The sequence below is a fragment of the Camellia sinensis genome, chromosome 4 (genome assembly GCF_055761805.1).
Source record: "Camellia sinensis isolate YWXY chromosome 4, ASM5576180v1, whole genome shotgun sequence".
NCBI classification, from domain to species: Eukaryota; Viridiplantae; Streptophyta; class Magnoliopsida; order Ericales; family Theaceae; genus Camellia; species Camellia sinensis.
This window is the reverse complement of record NC_138964.1, coordinates 42,767,697-42,783,254: the sequence shown is the minus strand read 5'-3', so window position 1 is coordinate 42,783,254 and position 15,558 is coordinate 42,767,697. Positions and strand designations below refer to the sequence as shown.

The 15,558-nt window shown below is 38.6% G+C and overlaps 1 pseudogene across 1 annotated transcript in view; it reads left to right on the top strand.

The window, feature by feature from the left end:
- LOC114270372 (DNA-directed RNA polymerase 3, chloroplastic-like) overlaps nucleotides 1-14,219 on the top strand; it is a 141,289-nt pseudogene extending 127,070 nt beyond the window's left edge. The window contains exons 18-22 of the transcript XR_014365877.1: nucleotides 208-297; nucleotides 391-438; nucleotides 527-641; nucleotides 13,239-13,342; nucleotides 13,539-14,219. The product of XR_014365877.1 is annotated as a DNA-directed RNA polymerase 3, chloroplastic-like (transcript). The remainder of the gene's footprint in view (nucleotides 1-207; nucleotides 298-390; nucleotides 439-526; nucleotides 642-13,238; nucleotides 13,343-13,538) is intronic.
- Nucleotides 14,220-15,558: the final 1,339 nt, after the last annotated feature.

Sequence of the window (15,558 nt, the reverse complement as noted above, 5' to 3'; positions counted from 1 at the left end):
TTTCAAATTTTGGACTGTTAAATTTGATCAGAAGTCCTATTTTTGAATATGGAATCTTGATTATTGAAATTCTACAGATTATTGCTTCAGAAAATCAACCAGTGCGTTGGACAACTCCTCTAGGTCTTCCTGTCATGCAACCCTACTTTAAATTTGATCAGAAGTCCTATTTTTGAATATGGAATCTTGATTATTGAAATTCTACAGATTATTGCTTCAGAAAATCAACCAGTGCGTTGGACAACTCCTCTAGGTCTTCCTGTTGTGCAACCCTACTTTAAAACTGAACGGCATGTTGTGAGTATTTGAGTTTAGTTGTATTTTGAAATCATACAATGTAATTCCTCATAAAATCTGTGAAATGATATTGATCACACCGTGGTGCTGCAGATAAGAACTTCTCTTCAGGTGTTGGCTTTGCAGCGTGAGGGTGACTCTGTAAGTACATATCATCTTTTTGTTAGAAATTCTCCCCTCTTTTCTGACACCTTCGTTGCCATAACTTTCATTATCATGTGAACTCTAGGTTGAGGTTAGGAAACAGAGAACAACATTTCCTCCGAATTTTGTGCACTCACTTGATGGTTCACACATGATGATGACTGCTGTTGCATGCAGGGATGCTGGATTACGTTTTGCAGGTACCATTTTATTTAGAGCTTAAACCTATTCAGAAAGAGACTTTGAATTTTTTAAGGATCATCTTATCCTTCTGTGTTTGCCATCCAGCAAGTGGCAGGTTATACGAAATCAGAAGCAGCTTTTAAATCAGATTGATATTTTCATAAATTTCTTCACCAAGAACTCTTAATCTTAGGAGTCGCTTGAAGATTGAATGTGTCTTGATTTGTTTCTAGCTATATAATTCTACCAGAAGAAATCCAAAGCTCCTTTTAAGCTTTAATGGAGATGCCTCACAATGGCATGTTCCATTCAAAGGCTTCATCCGCAAGCCCCAGGTTTGCAGATGACCCTTATTGAATTTATTATCTAATAAAGAGGGTTGATGATCTAACAAATTTCTGCAAATCCCATAAATAATTTTGCGAAGGATGCCATAAAGCTGATTGAAGCTATAGAAGCAAAAAAGAGCCCAAGAATGGATGTAAATTCTGTTACAGCGAGTGAGTGGAACAAAGTGACAAGTGAAAGGTAGTTGAAGAATCTGTATTATACATGTTAGGTCCCTGTGTTGTCAAATCCGGAGACAAAATCTTGTGTTAATTTAAAAAACTATGTTTTTCTGTTTTTCTGTTTTTGTACTGTCCGCTCGAGCGGAGACTCCTGAGCTCGAGCGTAGAGTAGCAGGTCACAGTAGTTTGACAGGACAAGCACAGATACTGGTGGGTGTGATTTTCCGCTCGAGCGGAAACTCCTACGCTCGAGCGCAGCTCTGTTTCTTCGTATGCAGTTTTTGTTCAGTCCGCTCGAGCGGGCTATGTTGAGCTCGAGCGGAGATCGCGGTTTCAGATTCTTATTTAAAGCTGCTAACGTTGTTTTGTTGGATACGTTTTTCCTAGATCTGATAAAAACAAACTAGGGTTGAGTTTAAAAGTCTTCTTGGGAGATTTTTGAGAGTATTTCTTGATGTCTTGAGAAGAGTTCTTCACTCAGGATCTAAAATACATACATCAAGGAGTTGGTTTCTTTATATTCAAGAGAGAGTTCTCTTCGGTGGATTCCGAAGATTCTAGCATATAGTTTCGAAAGGTGTTTGATTCTATATGTGGGTGAGGTTGTGGAATCAACTTCAAGATTGATCAGTTCCGAGATGAAGTCGTGAAAAAGAGTTACAGAAGATTCGGAGACAGATTGACTAAGTTGGGTAATTTGTAAGCTATCTTTGTAATTTTTTTTACTTCAGTAGTGGATTGATTTATGGCGTTTCGCCCGTGGTTTTTTTAATCACAGTTGGAGGTGTCCAATTGTGGTTTTTTCCACGTAAAAATCTTTTGTGTCGATTTATTATTTAATCTGACAAAACAAACAATCTAAATCGCTTTCGTAAGTGCTTGTTGATTTAGATTGTGTGTTTTGGATTTTTGGGATTTGGAATATTTTAATCTTGATCTAATCACGAATCACTTAGATTTTCAATTGGTATCAGAGCGGGTCACTCTTTGTTTTTTCAAAACTATAGGAGTGTGATTTTGTGTGATTAGTATCATGGATTCTATTCGTGAAGGTAACTCCACTCATAGACCCCCTTTACTAGACGGTACAAACTATTCTTATTGGAAAGCTCGTATGAGAGCATTTTTAAAATCCATCGATGAGAAAGTTTGGCACTCCGTAATCTTTGGGTGGAGTGAACCGACAATCACCATTGATGGGAGTGATATTCCTAAACCCCTGGATAAATGGGACGCAATTGATTACCAGAATTCGAGTTGGAACAGCAAAGCTCTCAACTCCCTCTTCTGCTCTGTCACACCTGAAGAATTCCGTCGAATTTGCACGTGTGAAATAGCAAAAGAGGCGTGGGATATTCTTGAAACGATTCACGAAGGTACCACCTCTGTTAAAAGGGCAAAACTTCAACGTCTCACGTCCGCCTTTGAAACCCTTTTTATGCGCGACGATGAGACGTTCGATGAATTTTATGCAAAACTCAGTGATATCGTGAATTCCTGTTTCACTCTCGGTGAGAAAATCCCGGAAGCAAAAGTTGTTGGAAAAATTTTGAGGTCCCTTCCCGAGAGGTTCCAACCAAAGGTGACAGCCATTGAGGAGGCTCAGAATGTTGATACCCTCAAGCTCGATCAATTGGTTGGAAATTTGCAGACTTATGAAGCCCACCAAATTTCTAAGAAAAAGCAAAAAGAAAATATGGCCTTCACGAGTGCCCATGAGACTGCAAAACCTCCGGAGACTGAATTTGATTTAGAGTCTGAGATGACGGCTATGCTTACAAAACAGTTTAAAAAATTTTTGAAAAAGAAGCCGAATTTCAGAGCCCCTATTTCAAAAGATAAGAGTAATGACAAACCCAAAAATGTTCCACCAAAATTTGCTCAAACTACTGAAAAAAAGATTGTTAGGGGACCAGGGGTCAAGTGTTATGAGTGTCAAGGCTTTGGTCACATTGCCCTTGAATGCCCTTCGAAAAAGAATCGAAAGAAAGTCTACACTGTAACTTGGGATGATGAAAGCGGGTCGGAGCAAGAACCCGAAGAACCTGAATCTGGAGAAGACGGGGATAGTGCTTTTATGGCTTTTTGGTCCACTTTCACTCAAACTCTTCCAAAGCCAGCGGAGTTAGCTCGTGGTCAGAACTTGCATCATGCTCCTACTTTTGATGGGAGTAACTACCTGTTTTGGAAAATCAGAATGAGGGCTTTTCTGAGAGCCTTTGATCCAGAAGGCTGGCAGGCCATTGAAGAAGATACAGAAAGTGTTGACAGTCCGAGCAATCTGAGAGCCCTTAGCACTATTCGTAGAGCAATTTCTGCTGAAGAACAGCAACGGGTTGTTCGTTGCACAAAGGCTAAAGAGGCATGGGAAATTTTGAGCCAATTCCATGAAAGAGGAAACTCACATTCACCACCATCCAGCGACTTTTCAGTCTTAGTTGCAAGATTGGAGGAGGCAAAGGAGAATGAAGAGCAAAAAGAGGATGATGAGACATCTGAGGATAATGAGGAGATCAATGGCGATGAACTACAACAAGCCTACGAAAAGTTGTACGAGGAATCTTTGAATTTATCCAAACTCAACGACAGACTCTCTCTCAAGCTCAAGACATGTGAGAGTGAGAATGTCAGGCTGAAAGAAGAACTTGTAGCAGCAAAGCAGAATATTGTCAAGATCTCGAGTGACAGGCAAGACTTATGTGGAAAATTACTATCCTCTGAAACTGAAAGGAATGAACTTCTGAAGGTGTATTCCACATTTGAAGAAAAGCTTGAAAGTCTTGAGCTGTCACAAGCCAGATTGGAAGAGATAATCTGTCAAAAGGATGAAGAGCTTCGGGTTGCTAGAACCACTATTGCCATGTGGAACAAAGGTTCAAAATCCTTAGAAGACATCCTCGGGTCTCAACAAATGGGTTGCGACAAAAGCGGGTTAGGCTATGATGCAACAGCACACAAGGGACAGGCCTCTACTTCACATGACAAGAAGACTCAAGCAAAGGGAAAATTGAAGGTAGACCAGGCTGATCTCTCTCTCCGTCTACCGAAAGCTGGTAAAATCAACAAAAAGGAGGTAAAACCAGTTTTTATTTGTCATCACTGTGGTAGGTATGGCCACATTCGTCCTTACTGTTTTGAACTCTTTGGTAAGGTGTCTCAAAAGGGTAGAAATTCTAATACTTTTTGGGTTAGGAGACAACCTTACATGTCTAGGCTGAACACCAAGACTAAAAAGGTTTGGATTAGAAAAGAGGATTTGACTTGTTTTGTTGCTCACACTGCTCTAAAAGCACGTGATTCACACATGTGGTATCTTGATAGTGGGTGTTCTCGCCATATGTCCGGTAACAAATCCTACTTCACCTCCCTTGACAAATATGAAGGAGGAATTGTTACCTTTGGAGACGGTGGCACTTCGAGAGTCATTGGTAAGGGCTCTATAAGTGTTGCTGGTCTTCCCAAGCTAGATAATGTTTTATTAGTTGATGGTCTTAAAGCAAATCTTTTAAGCATTAGTCAAATGTGTGATTCCCATCATGAAGTATTGTTTTCTAAAAATAAATGTGAAATTTTGGATAAAAAAGGAAATACTGTCTTACATGGGGTTCGCACATCTGATAACTGCTATGGGATTGTTACAACTAATGATCTCACTTGTCACTCTGCCATCATTAGTAACATTGATTTGTGGCATCAAAGATTAGGTCACATGAATTTCAATGACCTAACTAAGATTGCCAACAAAGAGCTTGTGAGGGGAATACCTAAACTAGGTAAGACTTTGAGCCATGTGTGTGGACCATGTCAGCTTGGAAAGCAAACCCGTGCTCCTCATAAAAAAGTGAACAGCTTTACAACCAAACGTCCTCTTGAATTAGTTCACATGGATTTAATGGGTCCTACTCGCACTGAAAGCATCGGAGGTAAAAGATACATTTTTTTAACTGTTGATGATTTTACTCGATTTTCGTGGGTAAATTTTTTAAGAGAAAAATCTGATACGTTTGATGCTTTCCAGGCCTTAGTCCCTAAAATCCAAAATGAACAGGGTGTTTCCATTGGGCGTATCATAAGAATCCGAACTGATCATGGTCGTGAATTTGAAAATAGTTCGTTTTCGGATTTTTGTGATATGCATGGAATCAAGCATGAATTTTCTGCTCCTATTACTCCACAACAAAATGGAGTTGTTGAGAGGAAGAACAGGGTTGTTCAAGAAATGGCTAGGGTCATGCTCCTTAGTAAGAAACTTCCTCCTAAGTTTTGGGCTGAAGCCTTAAATACTGCTGTTTATGTCATAAATCGCGTGTACTTAAGGCCAGGCACTTTACAAACTCCATATGAATTGTGGAAGGGGTTGAAACCTAATGTCAAATACTTCAAAACTTTTGGGAGTAAGTGTTACATCTTCAAAGATAGAGAGCCTTTGGGCAAATTTGACTCCCGAAGTGATGAAGGTATTTTTCTAGGGTATTCAACCACTAGTAGGGCATTTAGAGTCTATAACCTGCGAACTTCATCTTTAATGGAATCTATAAATGTGGTTATAGATGACACAGGTGCACCTACTCCAGCAACAAATGAGGATGATAATGATGAGTCTCCAATCATGGACACGGAATCACAAAATCAAGGAGAAGGTGTGGACCCATCACAAGAAATGGTTACAGAACCATCTTCACAGGTAAGGTCAAGTCCAAAGAGTGCTCCAAGGGACATAACTCCTGTTGCCCCGGTCACTGCGAGTCCTGAGCTTAAACCATCAGCTAGGGTGAAACTAAATCATCCAGCTCAACAGGTGATTGGAAGTGTCTCGGATCGAATGAAAACCCGAAGACAGATTCGGGATGAGGTATCACATATGTGTTATGTTTCTTTAATTGAACCTAAAAATTTTAAAGAGGCCTTGCTAGATGATAGTTGGGTCAATGCTATGCATGAAGAATTAGGTCAATTTGAACGTAACAAAGTTTGGACTCTAGTTCCCAGACCTAGAGACATGAATGTGATAGGTACCAAGTGGATCTTTAAAAATAAATCTGATGAGAATGGTACAGTTGTTAGGAACAAAGCTAGGTTGGTTGCTCAAGGCTACACACAAGTAGAGGGTGTTGACTATGATGAGACGTTTGCCCCAGTTGCACGTCTCGAATCTATTCGTATTTTGCTTGGTGTTGCATGTTTTCTTGGCTTTAAATTGTTTCAAATGGATGTGAAAAGTGCCTTTTTGAATGGATACTTGAGAGAAGAGGCATATGTTGAGCAACCAAAAGGGTTTGAGGACCCTAAATGTCCCAATCATGTCTACAAGTTAGACAAGGCTTTGTATGGGTTGAAACAAGCCCCTCGAGCTTGGTATGATAGACTTACTACATTTCTTCTTGACAATGATTTTCAAAGGGGTAGTGTGGATAAGACCTTGTTTGTGAAACATACTAAGTCTCATATTCTTGTTGCTCAGATTTATGTTGATGATATTGTGTTTGGATCCACTGCTGAACATCTTGTGAAATATTTTTCTGATTGTATGACACATGAGTTTGAGATGAGCATGATGGGAGAGTTGTCTTATTTTTTGGGTCTTCAGATTAAACAGTCTTCTTCAGGTATATTTGTGTCTCAGTCTAAGTATGCGAGAAATCTTGTGTCTAAGTTTGGTCTTGAGTCTTCCAAGCATGCACGCACTCCCATGAGCACCAGTCTTCACCTCTCCAAAGATTCCTCTGGTATTGATGTTGATCCTACCCTTTATAGGAGTATGATAGGGAGTCTTTTGTATCTTACAGCCAGTCGTCCTGATATTTCTTTCAGTGTCGGTGTCTGTGCTCGTTACCAAGCCAGTCCTAAAGAGTCTCACCTTCTTGCGGTAAAACGCATCATCAAGTATGTTAATGGGACTTTGGGGTATGGGGTTTGGTTTTCCACTGACACTACAGCCGAAATTACTGGTTTTTCTGATGCCGACTGGGCAGGATGTGCTGATGATAGGAAAAGTACATCCGGGGGGTGTTTTTACCTTGGGAATAATCTGGTTTCTTGGCATAGTAAAAAGCAGAATGCCATCTCTCTTTCCACTGCTGAGGCTGAGTACATTGCTGCAGGGAGTTGTTGTGCTCAAATGTTGTGGATGAAGCAAATGCTTCACGATTATGGGATAGAACAGAACACTCTTACTCTTTTCTGTGATAACACAAGTGCCATAAACATTTCAAAAAATCCTGTCCAACACTCTCGCACCAAACACATTGACATTCGTCATCATTTTATTCGTGAGTTAGTGGAAGAGGGCCTTGTTGTTATTGAGCATATTCCCACTGAGCATCAAAAAGCTGATATTTTTACAAAACCCCTTGATCTTCTTCGGTTTGAGTTCCTTAGAAAGACCTTGGGTGTCATGCTCGATCACTAGAGTGTTACCTGTTTCTTGAGTAGGTGTAATTGGTTGTGCCTTATGAATGCTTGGATGTGATAATCTCATTATCATTGATATCTGTTTACTTGCATCCAATTTTTATACACTACTCATGCTGCTTACAAGATCTCATTGTTCATTGGTCATAGCTCATTTTGAATGCCCATGCTCATTAATCTCATGATCTCATTCTGTACACATCCTTGAGATTAATTGTTGCAGGGGTTTCCGCACATGTGATCAAAGTTCTCTATGGACCACTAACAGGGTTTCTTGTACTTTTACTGTGGAATTGACCGATACTAGCATATCATGGGTGATGTTGAGTCTCTTAACCATCCACCATCTGTTTTCACTTCCACGGTTTCTCCCTCAGTTCCTTGAAGTCCGGGCATTAGGAAAAGGCTACCTCAGAGGCACCAACCAGGCCATCCTTTATGATTTCATTCTTCTCTGGTTTGGTTTCCATACTCTTGAGAGTGAAAGCCACCAGTGAGTGCACAAAAACAAAAAAAAGGGGGGACTCTTTGACTGAGGGGGAGCCTCCGCATTTACTCAACAAATACCCCGTGATTCCTAGTGGTTTGACTTTTCACTGTATTGTTGAGTTACTCTTGATGGAGGTCCAGCCATCCGATCACTACTAGGATTAACTCTAGCTCAGTGACCTCTCATGGATTGCACACACACACTTTTTTATGTGAGCTCTCATTTGGGATTTTGAGGTGTACATTCTCATGTAGCTTATGATCACTGATTATATTTTTTTTGCTATGCTCATGATTTCAAGTGTCGTTTTCTTTTAAAATAAAAAAAAAGGTGCAAGTTCACACGATTCATGAATTGTGGATGATTTCATCGTGGTATTCATTTGGCTCTGTCTGATCATCTATTTTTGTTTCAGGTCTCACCCCGTGATTTTGCATATTGGATTGTTTAAAAAAAAAAAAAAAAAAAAAAAAAACAAAAAAAAAAAAAAGGGGGGTTTGTTTTTGTTTTGTTACGCTCGAGCGGCTTGTTTTACGCTCGAGCGTGGTTTTCTCTCTTGCAGCAGTTTGTTCGTGTTTTGTCAGTTCTGAGAGATGGTATTTTGAGCTCGAGCGGACTCTTTCACGCTCGAGCGTGAGTCTGCTTGCAGTATTGTACGCTCGAGCGGTACTAAGTACGCTCGAGCGGACCTGTTTCATACTTAACTCCCTCTCTTGCCTCTTCGAGGTATTTTTTTCTCTTCCTGTTTCATTCTCTCGATCTAGGGTTGGTCGTGTGGCTGCATTGTGGTCGTTTCTCCTCCCATTCATCATCCTTTCCATTGATTTGCTCGTTGGTAAGTTTTATCCTCTCCTTTTTTCCCGTTTTCTTGTTCTATTTGATTCGATTGATTGTTGGGTTTATCGCTTTGTGGGGTGTTGTGTGTCGTGTCTGTGGTTCTCTCTCTCATTTTTTTTTCCTTTGTCTCTTTGTCTGTTTTTTTTTGTTTGTGTTTTTTGTTCTTGTGTTGTGTCTGTGGTATTTTGAAGATATCTGTGTTCCTCCTTTACTGGGCTGTTGAGGTATCTTTGTGTGGGTCTCAATTTGGGCTTAGATACATTGCTGTGATTTTCTCATGATTCATACTTATTCTGTGTAATTTCTCTCACATTTTGTGTATTAATTATGAGTTCTTCAATACCATGCTTTCATGCCCTGTTTTTTTTTTGTTATGCCCTGTTTTTGATTTGATTCTTGCACTAATGTTGTGTTTTGGTTTGTTTTGGTTTGGGTTGGGATTTGGGTTTGCTGCTTTGTTGGGTGTCTTAGTGTCTTCTTCGGTATGTCTGCTCCTGCCCCAAAACGCCGAAAGGCCACCGTTTCACGCCCTATCTTTAACCCTGAGAGGTTTCAGTCAGCCTCTCAATCCAAGTCATTCCATAAATCGTTTGTGACTCGAACCGTTCATTTAGAACGTAATGTTCAGCCCGATACTTTTGAGTCCATCAAAATTCGTCCTTTGTTCGACCCTCTAGGAGGTGACCGTGTTTTATTATTCTCGGGGCGTCAGAATCTCGATTGGGTTCGAGAATTCTACTGTAATATGGAGGGTATTAGGGATTATGAGCCTTCTTTCACCACTTGGGTTAGGTCCAAATCCATTTCTGTCACCCCTGCTTTGATTCGCCAACTACTTCAGATTGAGCAGGGTTCTCCCCAATACTATCCATTTCCTGTACCGGATCGTCCGACTTGTGACTTTGATGAGGTGTCTTTGGAACTTTGTGGTGTTGCCCGTCATTGGCCTAAAGGCGGTTTGATTAAACAGTTTGAACTTCTTCCGGAGTTCCGACTGCTTAATTTGATTGTCTGCGCCAACATCCTTGTCACCACACATTCTTCCGAGGTCAAACAAGACCAAGGCTTCATTCTGTCCTGTATTGCCAATCATCGCCCTATTGATCTTGCCTCTCTTATTGTCACCAAAATGATCAGTGCTCATGGCCATTCCAAGCTTGGCCTTCCTTACGGTTGCTTGATCAACCGACTTTTGTCTGACCTTGGGGCTCCTACCCTCGATGATGATGAGTTTGCCTCTCCCTCTCGCCCTTTCACTAAGAAAACTGTCTCGCAGAGTCGGGCTCATGTTAAGGGGGAGTCCTCTAGGGCTGGTCCTTCTACAGGTACCGCTGCTGGTCTTGCTGAGGAGGCTGAATATGATGCTGCTGCTGCCGGGGGTGAGGAGGATCCTACTCCACCTGTTCCATCTAGCTCGTTTCCTGATCAGCTTCGCCATTTTGAGGAGGCCATGACTCGGAGGTTAGACTTTCTTGATGCTCGCTTTGACGCCTTTGATGGTCGTCTTGGTCAGCTGGAGCAGACTGCTGCTCACAATACTTCGCAGCTGGATCACATCATTTCCTTACTGACGCTTCAGCCGCCACCTCCTCCCTCTGGTGCTTGATTTGTTGCTTTCTTCATTCCCGGTCAAAAAGGGGGAGAGTTTGGATCCATATCTGCTGCTATCTGCTGCTGCTGCTGGATATTTGCTGACCCATGGATATTGTTGATATATTGGTATATTTTGTTGATGGTTCTTGGATATTGTTGATATATTTTGTTTCGTTTTGTCTTTTGGTTATGATACATGGATATTTTTTGATATTTTGTTCCGTTGGTTCTATTGAATGGATACATTTTGTTATATTCTTATATAGTTCCACAAGTTTTGGTTTTTCTGGTATGTTGCTCGTTTTTTCACAGGTGATTGGTGGATGATGAATTGACTTGATGGATCGATATATGGCAAGATTGGAAAGTTTGTTTGTTCATAGATTTGTTTTGAGTGTGTTAGTATTAGTTTTTGAATCTTGTCTAGTGCTTGTGTTTAAGGATTTTTGTTTAGAGAAGTTTTGTCCGGGAATTGACAAAGGGGGAGATTGTTAGGTCCCTGTGTTGTCAAATCCGGAGACAAAATCTTGTGTTAATTTAAAAAACTATGTTTTTCTGTTTTTCTGTTTTTGTACTGTCCGCTCGAGCGGAGACTCCTGAGCTCGAGCGTAGAGTAGCAGGTCACAGTAGTTTGACAGGACAAGCACAGATACTGGTGGGTGTGATTTTCCGCTCGAGCGGAAACTCCTACGCTCGAGCGCAGCTCTGTTTCTTCGTATGCAGTTTTTGTTCAGTCCGCTCGAGCGGGCTATGTTGAGCTCGAGCGGAGATCGCGGTTTCAGATTCTTATTTAAAGCTGCTAACGTTGTTTTGTTGGATACGTTTTTCCTAGATCTGATAAAAACAAACTAGGGTTGAGTTTAAAAGTCTTCTTGGGAGATTTTTGAGAGTATTTCTTGATGTCTTGAGAAGAGTTCTTCACTCAGGATCTAAAATACATACATCAAGGAGTTGGTTTCTTTATATTCAAGAGAGAGTTCTCTTCGGTGGATTCCGAAGATTCTAGCATATAGTTTCGAAAGGTGTTTGATTCTATATGTGGGTGAGGTTGTGGAATCAACTTCAAGATTGATCAGTTCCGAGATGAAGTCGTGAAAAAGAGTTACAGAAGATTCGGAGACAGATTGACTAAGTTGGGTAATTTGTAAGCTATCTTTGTAATTTTTTTTACTTCAGTAGTGGATTGATTTATGGCGTTTCGCCCGTGGTTTTTTTAATCACAGTTGGAGGTGTCCAATTGTGGTTTTTTCCACGTAAAAATCTTTTGTGTCGATTTATTATTTAATCTGACAAAACAAACAATCTAAATCGCTTTCGTAAGTGCTTGTTGATTTAGATTGTGTGTTTTGGATTTTTGGGATTTGGAATATTTTAATCTTGATCTAATCACGAATCACTTAGATTTTCAATACACTTGGATTCTCTAATTTGTAACAATGTTTAAAGAACAAGGAGCTCACTTTTGATAGTAAAGGAAAATTTCTAACTTCTCACATGGATAGGAGATATCATTTCACATATTTTAATATATCTAAAATTAAGAAAAGAAGGTCCAATGATTGGACACATACCCCCACCCAATACGCATACACAAGTCCATGTAGCATAATTGAGGCCAACTTATTGGTTAAGTGATCTGTTTTCTCCAATCCTGTAGGGAAGCTCGTACTGTTGGTACCATACTCTGAAAATGAAAAAAATGATCTCCCCACAGAACCAAGCACATCAAATAATTCTGGCCATACATATCAGCTGGTGGGTTCGCCATTAATGATATTGTCTCACTCACATTGTTCCACCTGTATTTTCTGTGGTTGTTTCTGTGTTTCTACACTTTGAATCTATTAAGTTGTAGATTACAAGTCGTCTAAATTGTTCAACATTTGTCTGGACTCTAAGATTATGCTTTATGTGGGATCCACAATTACAGAAATGTCTACTCTTTTTTATTTTTCCGTCTTTATTTTCTTTTTGCACACATCTCCGAGTTGACCACTGGGAGAAGTTCCTTAATCTCTTGATAACTTTAGAAGTTGTTATGTGAATTAGGTGAATGGCGTTGTACTACAATTAAGTAATAATTAAATTTTAATCATACATTTGAAGTGAAATACTCCGATTTATTGGCTTCAGTCAACTTATTGCCTAAATCCACAGATCCACTTCTATCTTCTCAATCACAGTTAAAGTCTCTTAATGGATGTCAGAAATAAATTAATTTCATTTTATAAACCCCAAAGGGTTTGGCTTAGTGGGTAAAGAAAGTAACCAAAGGGCTTACCACCCAAAAGGTTGTAGGTTCAAAACCCACAAGGCCAAACATCTCAAACCTTGGGGCCACTAGAGGTTTGCCCGGTCGTTAATTTCAAGGTCCTGGGATTTAGGCGAGGTACGCGTAAACTTGTCCGGACACCCGGTTATCAAAAAAAAAAAAAAAAAATCATTTTATTTCCTAATATTACATGATCATATTAAGAATTCAAATATATAATATCCATTTGTGTTGTCTTTAACTTGAATCAAGTCTAATATGCATTTATATGTCCCCACTAGTGTGCTGTATGTTTTGAAATTCATAATTATATTAAAATGCTTCTATTTAATGCATGTTCAAATGCAGGTCATACATTTATTTTCAGATAATTTTTTAATCAAACATTTTTGAAACTCTGACGTGCTTTTATAGGCTCTTCCTTGGGAAAGACTGGAGGGGAATTTGTAGAAAATGAGAAATTTATGTTTCCTATTTAATTTCATGTTGTTGTCTGTTGCAGGGGTGCATGACTCTTTCTGGACGCATGCATGTGACGTTGATAGGATGAATTGGATCATCAGGGAAAAGTTTGTGGAGCTTTATAGAACATCAATACTTGAAGATGTAAGCATCTCTCTCTCTCTCTCTCTCTCTCTCTCCTGAGCACACTAATAAAAAAAACATGTAGTTTTGTTGTAATTCCTTATTCATATAAAGCCATTATTGCTTCATGGATCTGAACATCAACATACAAGTGACATCAAAATTTTGAATTAATTTACTTATATATCTACATAATATTCTGATTCTCTTTACCCAGTTGCTTGAAAGCTTCCAGAGATCATATCCAGAGTTGACATTTCCTCCCCTCCCAGAAAGAGGCGACTTCAACTTGCAACAAGTTCTCTATTCTCCGTACTTCTTCAACTAACCCGTCCACATATATTTCTATCATTTGAGTCTTCAGAAAAGTATCAAAAACATGGTTGAAGTGGGATCCCCGGGAACATGGATGGAACTTAAGACCACATTTACAGTGAGAAGTGAAAGCTCGGGTTTGCTCCTATGAAGGCCTATTCCTGTGCTGTCAAGTAAGTCACAGAGCTGGAAGGGTTGCCTAGGTTGCAGGACAAACCCTGTTTGATCATCATTTATCCTTGCACCTAGGGAAATCAATCGGTACTCTGCGCAGTGGGATTTCAGAAGTTGAAAAGTCCTGTTTCGTGTGCTCTGCTGATGTCCGGGAAAGATAGAAAAATGCTAAATAGCATGGATTCTGATTCAACATTGCTGATTCTTCTTGGTGCTAAATTAGGTGTAACAATTTTGTTCTTGCCAGTTGATTCAATTTTGTTTTCTTTCTATGTATTGTATAGTTTTGTATTTGGAATATGAAAATAGATGGGAAGAGGTGCTTTAGAGCAGGGAAGATGGAGCCAAATTATGTAACCTGTATACGACAATTGGAAAAAATAATTTTATGGGATATATTTACACATCATTGCTTATTCTCTGAACCATAAAGATTATAGTAGAAATCTAATGTATAAAAATGTGTGTTTACTATTGCATTTTAATCTTATACTCAGGCTACTTTCCCTTTCTCTCCCTTTTCTCTTTCTTTCTCCTGATTCCCGGCTGCCACCACCACCAACACCGCCACCAATTCTGGCCATCAGAGAGTTATGGTCACCTTTTATGTCGTTCAATTGTAGAATCAATTTCAAAGGGGGAAGAGCGAGAGATTGTTGCAAATGTCATATGTAAGGTTTTAAAAAGTGGCTGCAATCGTTATGTAACGCAGTTACGTAACGGTTGTAGTGGTTACCGTCACCCGTTACGGCCGCTATAGCAGTGATAAAAATTTACGTGTAAAAACCGTTTCGGTGTTACATAACGACATTAAAGGTTGTAACGGTTCATTATACACCGTTACACTATTTTATAATATTTTAAATAGTTTCCTTTCCTAAAAAAAAAAATAATAAAAGAATACAAAAAAAGAACAAATATTCAAGTGATCTAAATTCAAAGAAAAAATCTTATATGAATTTTTTTTATTTATAATTTTTATTTCATTACATTAGCATGTAAAATAAAAAATATATTAACGGTGGTTGCATTTATTTTTATAATCATTTTATTTAATATTTTTATTTTGTTAATGTGTTGTCTAAAAAATGTCTTTAAAAAATAAATAAAATCAGCAGTTCAAAAATAATTTTTAATACTTAATTGTAAATAATTTTTTTTAGTTAGCTTTAAAGTGTTGTCTAAAAAAATGCCTCAAAAATAATTTTTGTTTAAGGCATAATTTTTATTTTTATAATCATTTAATAATTGTGAATGTTTTTTATTCAGTTAGTTCGTGTATTAGTCAAAAATAATTTATAAATATTTAAAATCAATTATTCTTAAAGTCATTAACTATTGAAATAAAATATAAAAAACTATTTTTATAGTGATTTGAAAATATGTACATTAGACATACTTAAAAATTAACAAAAATTTATTAAAATCTATTTTAAACCTCAATAAATGAGATTTTGAAAAAAAAAATATGCGTATCAGTAAGTTTTTTTCAAATTGTGCGAAAAATAAAAAAAATCACAGTTCCGGTTATCACAACCGTTACGCTACGGCATTTCCATCCTGCAACCGCCACCACAACCGTTACGGCGGCCGCAACCGCTTTTCAGAAGCTTAGTCACATGTCATCGCTTATCTATTTATATATATAGAGTAGTGAAATAAATATGATAAAAATTATAATCAAAGTAAATTAATCGATGCTATTGCAGTTGTCAAAAAAAAAAATTGTTTTATTTGTTTTTTCAATT